This window comes from Diceros bicornis, chromosome 12 (genome assembly GCF_020826845.1).
Source record: "Diceros bicornis minor isolate mBicDic1 chromosome 12, mDicBic1.mat.cur, whole genome shotgun sequence".
Classification (NCBI taxonomy): Eukaryota; Metazoa; Chordata; class Mammalia; order Perissodactyla; family Rhinocerotidae; genus Diceros; species Diceros bicornis.
The window spans coordinates 49,903,974-49,917,392 of NC_080751.1; the positions used below are offsets into that span (position 1 = coordinate 49,903,974).

Genomic DNA, 13,419 nt, shown 5'->3' on the forward strand with positions numbered 1-13,419 from the left:
ATGTAAGGCTTGAAAAACTGGCTGGATCATAATTCCATTTACTTAGTTGGAAAAGATTGGCAGGATGAAGGGAATGGGTATATTGGAAGAAATCTAGAGTTGTGCTTAAGATGTGTTAAGGTTGAGATGCCTGTGAAACTGCCACATGCAGGTCTCAAGACACAAATGTTTATTTATTTATACATACAGAGCTCCAAGGAAAGATCTGAGAATTTAAAATTGAGAGTTATCCCCATGTGAACAGCATTTAAAGCCAGAGGAATAGTTCAGATCGCTTAGGGAGAAAGTAGAAAGAGAAAGGACAAGAGAGTCCACCCTTAAGCCTTGGGCATTGCAACATCTAGAGGTCAGAGAGAGGAAGTGAAGCAGCAAAGCATCATGAGCAGTTGTCAGAGAGGCAGAAGGAAAACTTAAAGCATATTGTGCCATGGGGCCAAGAGAAGAATGTGCTCATGGAAGCTGAAACCATCAACTGGCTGAATGCTACTGAGAGGTCAAAGAAGAGAAGGATGGAAAACTATCTGCTTAAAAAATTTTTGCTATAAGAAGGTCACTGGTAACCTTGACAAGAGCAGCTTTAGTGAAGCTGTGAGCAGAAGCCAGGTTGGTGTGAGTTGGAGAGTAAATGGGAGGTCAAGAAACAAAAACAGCTCGTGTAGAATCTGAATTTAACACATTCGTCTAGGACTGAAGTGAAGTGAAATTGGCAGAGGATGTGAGGACCAAGGGATATTTTTATAAGATGAGCATTGCTGGAACATACTTGTAATGCTGATGGGGATGATCTAGTAGAAAGGAAGAGGTTAAAGACTCAGAAGGAGGAGGGGATAACTGAAGATAAGAGGATAGGTACCAGTTGTAACAAGAATAACAAAAGAAGGAGAACATGTTTGCAAACACAGGTAGAGTATATATAATTAGTAAGGGGAAGATGAAGGAGAATAACGTAAATCAGAGACATATAATCATCAGTTTGGCAGCAGTAGTTTATTCAATCCACCTGCTTCCGATACCCTCCGTTCTCCTTCATGAGTTTTTGGAGAGGAACGAAGAGAGAAATGAGGTCCCAAAGTCCCAGAGGGAGAAGTCCTGGGATGAACTGTCCAATAAACAACATGGCCCTAATTCATTTGAACACTTTTCTGCTAGGTAAATATCTATATTGTTGCCTGACAACATTTAATGCTCTTGGACACCAAAGAGTGCTGTCAACTTGTGATGTGAGCCACTCAGCTTGAACTTTCATGAACCTTATTCTGAAGGACGAGTCACTTTACATCTCTTTTTTGCCCTGGAGCTGATACGGTAGGATTTCATTAAGTGTATTTGGTCTTCACTGCTCACTGTTCAACAGCAGTCATGAGGAGAAATGGCATGTGTAAATCATGTAAAGTGTTTTCAAGGCATATTAGGATAAGATTTGTAATTGACTCTCATGGATCAGGGTTCCTCAACCTTGGTCCTACTGATATTTCAGCTGGATAATTCTTTGTGGTGGGGGTCCGTCCTGTGCATTGTAGGATGTTTAGCAGCATTCTTGGCCTCTACCCACTAGGTGCCAATAATACTCCACCCCCACCCCCAGTATGGACAGCTAACAATGACTCCAGACTTTGCCAATGTCCCCTGGAGGGTAAAATTGCCCCCAGCTGAGAATCACTGATATAAACTGATGTCATAACATCAAAATAGAAACTGAAAAAGTCAATTGAACACCTAAAACTTTTCCTAGTATCAGAATATCTCCTTTTCGTATGGGCAGATGCCTGGCTATTTAACTGAATTTTTCAGTTTTCAAATGAATCCTAGATATGTTCATTAACAACAAACGTTTGAACGAACATGTCTTCTACACATCATCTCAGCTTTATTTTCAATTCTTGAGCTAATTGGCAGGATTTGACATGTCAGAATTTGGCTTAATTTAGAACATTTCAGAGCTTTCTAAATCTAAACTTTTCTCACTCTACTAACTGGCATATTTTGGCCCTTGTTTTATTCCTATAATCATTGTTTTCAGTTTTATTTTATTTTATTTTTGCTGTTTATCATAAGCTGCTTTAATCCTTTTTGGAGGACATCAGAGGATAAATATTTATGAACACAGGCACGTTTTTTTTCAATACGTGAATAAAGAGGTCTATTTTGTGAGAACAGTTTACCTCCTTCCCCAGTGCCCAAGTACTGGTTTCTCTTGAGAAATCTCAGGCTGACTTTGTATAGAATGAATGGCTTGTGTTACAGTTCTTACTTATAAATCATTCACTCTGTTGCATTGTTACTCTGCAGAGTTGTCACAGGCAGGGAGTGATGCTCAATGTGAAACTATTAGAGGTGATTTGTTCTCGTACCAGATCTATTACTTACTGGCAGATAGCTTATGCTTCTGGGTGTCAGTTCCTTCACATTCAGATTCAATTAACATTTACTGAGAGGCATGTGCTTTTGCCAAGTCAATACTTGACAGTGCCTCAAAGACTGTTTTGTGGTAGGGAGTGGCTTCTCCATATGGCAAGAACTTTTGAGCATCAAGAGGTTCTCAAACAGCTTCTTGTTTTCATAAATAACCGAGTGAGAATCAGCCATGAATTGTGTTAATCCTTCTTGAATCACAGCCATTCCTTTTGGCAAAATAAGTGTATAAATTTAATCTCTCGTGTAAAATATAAATTCCACATAAACAAATATTGAACTCTGGTTCACGATACGTATGACGAAGTGTTTAGGAATGAAGTGTACTGCTGTCTGCAACTTCTTTTGAACAAAAAAAAAGATGTGCCAATGGATGGCTAGAGTAATGGATACATGGGTAGATGGGTGAAAAAGCTAACATAGTAAATTGTTAGTGGTAAAACTGAATTGGTGGTATATTGATATTCACTATTCAATTCTTTCAACTTTTTTGTTTGTTGAGCATTTTCATCATGAAACGTGAAAAAAAAATCTTCCATTATTTCAAATTTACGTCTTTAAAACCTTTAGCATTTGGGGATTTGGTGAATGTCATGTTCATTAGCCTTTACAATTTTATAACTATTAATCATAGTAAACTGAAGAGGTCTCAATTATCAGTCTGTCCAAGTGGCTCTTCTGTCCCCTTGAGCATTTTAGATGCTATTCTCTAAATGTTTTCCAATTTTTGTTAATAACTTTCTTAAGTTGGAGCAATCAAAATTACTCCAAATTGTCCAAGTCTCAAAGTTTTGTTTGAGGGTAATAGGAAGACATTTTGCAATTTGTTTCCAATCATTTCTGGCTAATGAAGAACCAGATTAAACTGCTTTTCAAGGAATCCCCACATTACATCAGTTAATGGCATATTCATACACTGATTGTGCAAGTTAAAACCTCTAAATTTCCCTTAATTCTCTCCTCTCCTTCATGCTCATATCTAATTGCTCTCAAAAACTATCAATTTTACTTTTTAAATATTCTGAAAATTCTTCTACCCTCTCCATTAGCATTGGCTTTGTTCAAACCCATCTCTGGAGTATCTATTGGTCTTTGGTATTTTTTCTCTCCAAGCTGTTCTCCTCATTGCCTCCAGAGTTTTCTTTTCAGAATGCAAATATATTCATTCACTCCTTTACTTGACAAACTTCAATAATAGGTAAGGATTACAGTTAATTATTTTAGATGTATTAATGACCATGTGTTTTTCAAAGGAGAACTTATCTTTTAGAAATACATACTAAAATATTTACAGGTGAAATGATGAAATGTCTGGGATTTGCTTCCAAACTAATATGGGAAGAAGAGAGCATGGGTAGGGATATAAATAAAACAAGATTGTCCACTGAAAATTGTTAAAGTCAAGTAATGAATACATGGGGGTTCATTATGTTATTTTGTTTAATTTTGTATATGTTGGAAATGTTCTATAATAAAAAGATTTTTTTTTCACTTTAAATGGTTCTCAAAAATATCTAAATGCTTCAGAAGGGCAAACATTACCCTTAACCATCTGGATCCACCTTATCTTTTGAGCCTTTTCTCCAATCCTTCCTCCAACATGTACCCTATGATTCAGCTCTACCAAGTTACATGTTATTCCTGGAAAGGAGTCTTTCAAAATACAGTTTTTTCTTCTTGAACAATGACTACTTATCTTTTTATGCCCAGTTAAAGTGGCATCAACGCGAAGGAAGCTTCCCTGACTCACTTTGATGCAGTCATCTCCTTTCCCCAGACTTCCATAGAACTCTGTGCAAAGTTCTCTTTTGTATAACAAATATTTGTGTGTTGTAAGAAGATTGTTGCAATAATTTTTTAAAATATTAATATGCATAACTAGGTGGTAATATCCTGTAGGATAAAGTCTGTGCCATTATTAGTGTTTGTGCAATATGCAGTGGAAAGCATCTATTTAAAAATACTTGCCAAATGAATCATATGAAAATATATTTTGGACTTTTTTTCTTTTGCTTTTGTTACGTAAATGTAAATCCTGGCTTCTACATAAGGAGTCCCATAAACTAGTCTGTACTTACCGAGGTTTTAACAACTTTTGGTTGAGTCAGATTTCCAAATCTGAGGATTAAAACTCAAAACAAATTTTCAAGTATATTAGCCTCTCTTCCACAAGCTTGATGTGAAAGAGTATTCCAAGTAGTTGCAGAATTTTATATGTGACACATTTCTCAGTCCTCCTTATAGCTGAAAAGATAAAGCCTCGGTACTTACACAATAAAACCACCGTCACTGGCTTAAGTCAACAAAAGTTCCTGCAGCTTCCAAAGAGAGCTTGAAAGCAGTATTTTTTAAAACATAGAGAATTAAAATAACATGAGATATGTTCCACTGGTCCTGCTTCAAAGTCTGCTTGGCCCTTTTATCTACCTGGTTGGCCCCAAGAAACAATTTATAGAGTGACTATGATTGCCCCTTTTGGTGCCAATATTACGTCACTTTTTATAAAAACAAAATATAATTTAAAGCAAATTGCCATTCCTGGTTAATCAGCCAGGTCCTACAGTTATGATTCTTTTTTATACCTAACATCATCTGAGATACTACAATGATTTTTGAGTGTTGCCAGAGGCTTAGCTCTGCCAAAGCACCCTGCCCAAGGTGCAGACCACCACAGTTAAGAGAATACCTCAACAATAAAAGCAGGATGAGTGTGTTCTGGGTAGGGGCTAAAAGGAGACTGCAGGTTGCAATCATGAATCCACAGAATCCTAGGACGTTTCTTTGTCCTACAGCATCCTTCTAATGGGAACAGCTGTGTATTGGGCATGACATAATGTCAGTTGCATGACAAGGACAGCAGAATCCGAATGCCACAGAATGACTGCCCTTTCCACAGTGAGCACCAGTTTTTAACATAAATATAGTGGGAGACACTGTGGTTGAAGAGAAAAGGCATCTACTTTGTTTCCAGGCAGACCAGGACCAGAATCCTGGCTTAACGATTCACTGGCTGTGACCTTGTGCAAGGTACTCAACCTCTGTGAAATTCAGTTTTCTCTTCTGTAGGAGCATCAACAACATCAACAACAACGTCTACCTCTGGGTGTTGTGAAAATAGACATCAATTTCTTTCCTCTCCCAGGAGCAGATCCAGTTTAAATGCCTACTTCAGAAGTCAAATAGAAAGAGACAGATTCCTCTTAGAATCAGAGTGACGGGGGAGAGAAAGAGACTACAGAGAAATCTTGAGTACCACCACTCAGATTGAGCACTGTCCTTTCCGTAAAAAAATGACGATCTCTAAAACCTCCTGTCAACTCATATGATTTTGAATGGCAGGCATTCCACACATAAATGAAATACTTTCAACTTTTAAAAAGCAGAACTGAAAATAGAGCAGAATCCAAACTTCAGTCAAATTGAACTTATGGTATGAGTTTTCCAGAACCAAATATGGAATTATACTCAGTTCTTCTATTTTAAAACTGCTTTAAATTCTTGAGCAGTTTATGAATTCCAGAAATCTATATGAACTTGAGATTTGAGAACATTCATCCTTGATAGTCAAAGGGCCAGTCGTTAGAGTGTGGCTGGAAAAGGGGAAAAGGACATTTGTCCTTCCCAGCTTCTTGACTCCAGGTCTAAGTTCTGTACAACCAGGTCGGTTTTGCAGAGCAAAAATTCCTGGAAAGGAATCCCTGGATGGTACCTTTCCAAAGTGAACTTATGTAAAAGACCCCAAGGCAACTTGGTTCAGCCCATTTTGAATTGTGAGATGAAAGGAAAAATATGACTTTCTCAAAATAAAACAGAGGAGTGACTAAACAGCTTTTTAAAAAAAAAAAAAATATGGAGTCTGATTCTGTGGCTGCTTGATGGCCCCTTTGCCCAAGTTCTTTTCCAGCCCATCGCCTCCCTTTTGGCCAGTTCACAATTGCTAAGGTCTCTACAACAGTACAGGTATTTCAGAGAGGAAGAAGCGAAGCAATTAAAATCTCTTACACACATTCAAATGCAGTTACTTGTCTGCGATTTTTGAAACAATTAAGCAGCAGCAAAGTTTTTAGAATTAACTATGAACTTAAGTTTTTCCATGTTATTTTCCCCATTACTAGTTCTCTGTCAAAGATTGTATCTGGAACACGTTCAAAGATGAAATTCTGCGTATACGTATAATACTAAAGCAAATCAGTGGCATAATGATCTATGCAAGGGTCTTGGAACATTGTGTGGGGTGGGGACAGGTCCCCACTAAACCAGGACAAAGTTAAGTGTAAAGATAGGGCAGCAGTTGGCAAATAGAGAAGTCTTCAGAAAATAAAATTACGAATTCGATCATATACAAACTTAAAAGATGTTGGGATATCTGCAGCTTCATAAATCATTCATATATTGATTTGAATCCGCCATAATATTGAGTTGAACTTGTCTTCTTGAAAGGTGCAGAAAGTTCTATTACAGTAGTCACTAAGGAAAAATGCTCTTTAAGTCAGTTCGTGAATTAAATGTTTTTCAGGATTTTTTAAATTCAAAGAGGGCTACCTTTCACATTCATGCTCAAAAAAAGCTACTTCAGAAAGAAACACTATTACAGCTGTTATTGTCATAAAGCTGTTCACTTGCTTCCATCTCACCCCCTGCCTCTAAGCCCTAGCTATTACAATGTGCAGCACTGTAAAACCATCAGGCATCATGCACTGTCATTTTTATGACCTTGCCAACATACTGATAATGCTGTTATTCAATGAACTGGATTGCCATAACAGAAAATCAACTAGTAGTGAAGATTTTCAATTATTCCAGCAAGCTGAGACTCTCTCACTTGTAAGTAGATAACTTTGCAGAGGGAAATAGTCACAGTGGACCACTGTTCCTGGTGGTCAGAGTACACTATATCCCATGGGAATAAGGGTACTGTAACCAGGCAGGTTTTGTTGGGTAAGGCGAGTGCACAGTGGACATCAGACTACATTTTTTATGTCTCAAAAAACAACCACATTTCTTCTAAAAGCTGACTATTACATCGTGTCACAGTTGGTTTGACTCCAACTTAACCACATTGGGTCTGCAGGGGAGGAAAATGACCACTAAGTTCCTTTAAAAATATTGCCCTAAGCAAATACTATTGTGTCTGTAACTAAGCTGACCCTTTTTCCAAAGCCAAATATCCATAGGCTTCAGAAATACCATCTTTGACAGGCATGAGATGGCATATCATAAATCAGTCATCCATTTACCCTTTGCCCACTGGAAGATAATACAAATTACAGCACTTTTGATCACTAAGGACAGTTCCATAGATATCACTCAGAATCAGAAGACTGGGGCTTGGGTGAGCTCTGCTGGTTACTGGTTCCATGACCACGGACAAGTCACTCACTTTCTCTCATTCTCAGTTTCCTCCCTGTAAAGAATGGTGATGATGCCCTGCTGTCATAGGATTGTGGCAAAGTGCAAGAAAGTGCTTTATACCAGAAAATTCCCATATAAATTCAGGAGTTTGTCTTCTCAATACCATAGATGGGCTCAAAAAAGATCAAAGCACAGCGAACCTACACACTGCAGACTCGAGATCATTTGAAACAGCAAAAACACCCAAAGACTTTCAAATCCCATAAAACAATTGGAACACGACACTCAAACTACTCAACAACTCCAGGGACTGTAAATGAGCAAGCTATACAAAGGGAAAGTGGGGCCCAAGAGAGTTAACACTCTGGGAACAGGTTCTTTGGAACACACATAATCAGACAAAAATAAAGAAACAAAACAAGAACCGCATCACAAAATTTGTTTCCTTAACCTAAAAGGTCCCAGGAAAATAAACACTTTATTTTGCTTCAAATCAGCTCTGGAGTATGACTTATGGACTTGGCTGCGATTTCGAGTCTATCTCATGTGTCTCCGTATAACACCCAATGGACTATGCCAATTGTTATGAAAATAAGCAATTCCCAGCAAGAATAGGAGGTAATTTCCAGTGGTTCTGGTTTAGCACACTGTATCGCTGACTACTCTTGAGTTGGGCTTAGTTTTAGATGCATCAGGCAGGTGAGGAGTAGATTAAAAATTCCCTTTTCTTGCTATAAATAGCTTGATCTTCAAAATGTGTAGTCTTGTCATAACAGCCTTGAAAAATCATTGATAATTTTCTCAAAGACATCCATGAATGGTCTACTTAATTTTCCTCCTGATTAACTGAAGGACCCCTCTGCTACTTACATATTACTCAATGCTCTTTCTCATCGCCAGCCCTAATTTTGACATTTAACCATATGGAGGACTATGGAAAGCCAAACTAAATTTTTAGAAGGGTTCAAAAAGTAGGTTTCTCTTAGGGATCTGTCTCTAGCTGATGACCCAGAAAAGATGCAGGTTCATAGCACACAAGTAAGACGGCCAGTCTTTAGTTAGGCAGCCGGTCGGGGGAGAAGTGCGCAGCCGGGCAAAGGTGAGTGCAGGCAGCATCCCACTCAGCAGAGAAAAGCACACCTCTCTTCCTTCCCCTCTCACACCAGGTTCCCTGTCCTGTGACCCTCCTTCCCAGCTCAGAACAAATGGACCAAACAGAGGGAAGGATTGCACTGCTTCATAAACAACATTCATAAACAACAATAACACACTTGGACAACCAACCTTCCAGGTTGAGCCACAATGAACAGATCTGATAGTAGTTTTATCACCACTAAGCCAGCTATTTGGGGTGGGGCATGGCTGGAGTGGCTGTCCTCCAAAGGAAAGGAGTGACAGGAAAAACTGAAGAAGAGGTCAGAAGGGGCAGTGAAAGCAGTGTGTTCCAGGGTGATAAAAAAGCCCCCCTGCTGTTCATCCCAATGTGAGGGCCATCACTGAACTACTCTCAAAGAGAAAAACATGTGCCGGTCAGTGAGCCCATATAGCTTGGGCTTGGACTGTCACAAGGGGAAACCTCGCCCTTCCTGTCATGGGGAGCTCAAAAGGGCCATAACACACATTGTGTGTCTAACTGCATTGCACTGAAATATTCTCATTTGCATTTCACGAGCTTTTAAGTTTAAATGTGTAGGATGAGCATATGCATTCCACTTTTACTTTTTAATGCGTGCAAGTTCTGGAGTCAGATCTAGGTGCCACTTCTGCCTGTACCATGTAGAGTCAAGTAGCTAAGGGGGTCTCTGAGCCTCAGCTTCTCCGTCTATAAAACTAGAATAATAATATATAGCAGAGAAATTTGTTGTGAGGATTATATAAAAATAAATACACTTGCTTAGCACATCATTTGGCATAGTAAGTGCACAATAAATGTAAGTTATAATTATTAGTGTTAATATTATGATGGTAATCGTAGCAGAAGCCTTGAGCTTTCTTTTCTGGCTCTGCCACTAACTAGTGCTGTGACCCAGATAAATTTGCTATCATTTCCTCATCTTTGAAACGAAGGCATTAAATTGCACCTTCTTCTTTTTTTTTTTTTCTTTTGTGAAGAAGATCAGCCCTGAGCTAACATCCGTGCTAATCCTCCTCTTTTTGCTGAGGAAGACCGGCTCTGAGCTAACATCTATTGCCAATCCTCCTCCTTTTTTTTTTTTTCCCCCAAAGCCCCAGTAGATAGTTGTATGTCATAGCTGCACATCCTTCTAGTTGCTGTATGTGGAACGTGGCTTCAGCATGGCCGGAGAAGCGGTGCGTCGGTGCGCACCCGGGATCCGGACCTCGGACGGCCAGTAGCAGAGCGCGCGCGCTTAACCGCTAAGCCACAGGGCCGGCCCTAAATTGCACCTTCTATAATTCCTATCCAGATCTAAAAGTCTTTGACTCCATGGATGTATTGTCTGCATGTAAAATAATCATTTTTATTATTCTGTTATTAATATTTTGAAAGTCAGAGTATCATTGGGTTTTTCAAAATAATTGGTGGGCTTTCAAAAATTCAGCACTTGAATAATTCAAAGGATACTCTGCCATTTAGACCCCTCATTTTATTGTGGGTGGCTGTATTATTCCAGAGACACAATTTCACCTGAGAGTTCTTTTCCACCATCAGCCTGTGGAAAAAGTGAAACTATCCGGAAGCAAACTCCCTAAAGAATGGCCCAGCGGGCAGCCAGCGCCCTGCAGTCAGACAGGGAAGTCACTGGGCCATGTGGCCACATGGTGACCCAAGGACCTCTCCCAAACAGCATAAAGGGGAACAGAGGAGTTGGAGATATGTTTTCTCATTGAACACTCTAGGTTTTGTGGATTCTTCCATCTTAAGGAAACAAAGAGGGGAAACATTCCAGTGCCAGACTGGCCCCCCAGACGGAGCATCTGAAACAGCTTCCATCCCAGATCTCTGGCTGATGTGGTACTCAAGACCAGCTGTGTTGAGGGAAATTGTGGCAGAACCAGCACATCCTGGGTCATTTGCAATCCACTCTCCACATACTACACAGAGTCGTGAGGGTGGAGGAGGGGCAGTGCTCCCTCCAGACAGGGAGCAGAAGTTGCAAGAAAATTGTACGACCTGAGCCTACTTGACAATCTTTCAGTCACCTGGAGGAAAAACCACACTTCAGGGTGCCCTGGGCTTGTCACAAACAAAACAAGTGTTTGGTAAGAATTCAAATCAAAACAAGCCCTCACTACCGACCCCCCCCCCACCCCTCCCTTAATGTCCAGGCGATCCAGAAAAAGGAACTTGTTTGGTTATCTCCCCGCAACGCTCTGATTCAGAGGCCTGTCACTTCCAGAGGTTTACATCACCAATTCAGGGTTCTGCCCTCTCCCTTTCCCCTTTTCTTTTCTCCTTAAGCGTTCTGTCAGGTGACTATCACGGAAGGACAAAAGTCCCTGAACAACAGCTCCGTTCCAGTACAATGTCTGCTTTGCTGCTCTCCCAAGAGCAAGCTCCATTCTTGCCGAATGAATCAACAATAGAACAGGTCCTCTCAGTAGTTTGGGTGCCAGGCTCCCAGAGCTGATAATCAGCTTAAGGCAACACTTTGATAAACCAGGTCATAAACAAGGAAGAAAGACTCCAAGCCTCATAAAAACATGAACTTTCCCTTTTCTAAAATCGGAAAGACCAGGGGCAACTCAAAATTTTAGCTGTAAAGTAATGAAGGTGAATTAGCTTGTTGAAGAAAAGAGCTATAAAATATTATCTTTCAATGAGTTAGAAAGCATGCCTGAAATCTAAATGTGATTTCTAATCTAAATATTATTTTATTCATTTCTCTATTGCAGATTGTTATACATAGTTAAATGAGAGAGTCTTCAAAAATGACTAGAATGGTCAAGTCAGACATACAATAAATTCACAAGTTATTTCTCAAAACACTATTTTTCAAGTTTCAATGGCAAAACTAATTAAAATCAAGTCTAGCCATTGACTCACTTCGATAGATTCTCTACTTCAAAACCTGAATCTTGGCTTTGAACTTAAACACCACAGACCATAAAAATCCCGGACATCAGGAAATATACTCAATGTTTCCTAGATAGGAATCAAGGAATATACCTCATTCATCCGTAAAGTTAGAAAACAACGTTGGCTAAAAAGAACAGATTCTAAAAAAAAAAAAATCAGTAAAAATACAAATGGCTATTAACAGCAGGTACAGATAAAACACCTCCTTTAGCGCCAGAGGGAAACCAAAATCAAAATTAAAAATTGTCGGTGGCTTGCAAACACACACACACACACACACACACACACACACACACACACACACGAAAGTTCTCCAGTTACTTACTGGGGTGGTTTTGTCTCGGTATTCCTCACATCAGCACCCTGCCTGTCCAGCTGCCAAGTGCCAGAGCACGCCGCCAGCAGCTGTTTCCTTCAAGCTGGGGCTCTGTGTCTTAACTAGTCACATGCGCCTCCTGATAAATACTGCCGCCGTGCCAGGAGGTCAGAAACCGAAGATCATTATTCTCTTAATTTGCAAACCTTCTCATAACCCCTGAGCTGGCTCAGCCATTTCATTAGCATGCAGAGCAGTACATTCCACAATTTGTTTTGTTTTAGTGACAAATTCCAAACAGCTGATAAGTCACACTGGAGGGGAGGTCGCTGCAAGTGGAAAGTTGATGTGTTTGTGTGGAGGGTGGGGGTGCGGCGGGGAGGCTGGCAGTCCCTACACTCTCTCATCTCCCTCAAGTTTTTACTGGGGCTCTTGAACAGCAGGAAGAAGGAACCACAGGCTGGCCCAGCAGGTGGAACCGCTCTATGTTCCAGGTACCCCAGAGAACTCAATCTGTCACTCCATCTTTGTTTCATTTTCTCAGCATCCCAGCTCCAGTTAGTCAGAAGAGCCACAAGACTGAATGGACCATTCTGCAGAAGGCAGACTAACAGTCCAAGAACGCTTCTGTTTAATTTCAAGGGTCAGGGCTGCCGTGCAAGTGATGCTCAGGGGCAAATGTTTGGGGTTAATGAAGAATATCAAATGCGGCTTTATGTAAAGAGCCAATGGGAATAATTTCAGGTAGCTAATGACCAAACTTCCTCATAGTTATCTGTTGGGCTGCGTCAACGTTTCAGCGCACAGCAGAGCAGTTGAGATTATCAATGAATGAGAGTGGAAACAAAAATTATCACAAAATTTACAAAGCATTTTACAGATGTGCTGCTGCCCCCTTTGGTGTGCTAGGAAGTGGGACCAACCTGTTTCCTGTGCTGTTCACAAATGTGGCAAACCATCCTGGATGCTTTGGTGAAGTCATACTTCTCACTTGAGCTGATTTTCCCACCCCTTCCTCGTCAGCCCCTTCTCCAAGGAAAGCCCTTGGACTATCTGACTTTGGATAGCATCTGACCTTGGGTATCTGACTTCTCAGTATAGTAAGAGTGACACTTCTAAAATCAGTGCCTGAGCAGGGTAGAGTGGAGATATGACAGGGAGTCAGACCATTTGGCAAAGGGAACATCCAAAAAAGAGTTTAAAAGGTTAAAATGCCCCAGGGGATTTCTGAACCATAATGAGCCTGTTAAACTGTCAATCTTGATTTTTAATAAGTGAGATCTTACTCAGTTGAAGAGCC

At 40.2% G+C, this 13,419-nt stretch overlaps 1 long non-coding RNA gene across 1 annotated transcript in view; it reads right to left on the reverse strand.

Moving 5' to 3' along the window:
• The window catches only part of LOC131412064 (uncharacterized), a 33,521-nt gene extending 21,181 nt beyond the window's left edge, over positions 1 to 12,340 (reverse strand). Inside the window, exon 1 of the long non-coding RNA XR_009221701.1 lies at positions 12,129 to 12,340. This is a non-coding gene — a long non-coding RNA (uncharacterized LOC131412064). The remainder of the gene's footprint in view (positions 1 to 12,128) is intronic.
• Positions 12,341 to 13,419: the final 1,079 nt, after the last annotated feature.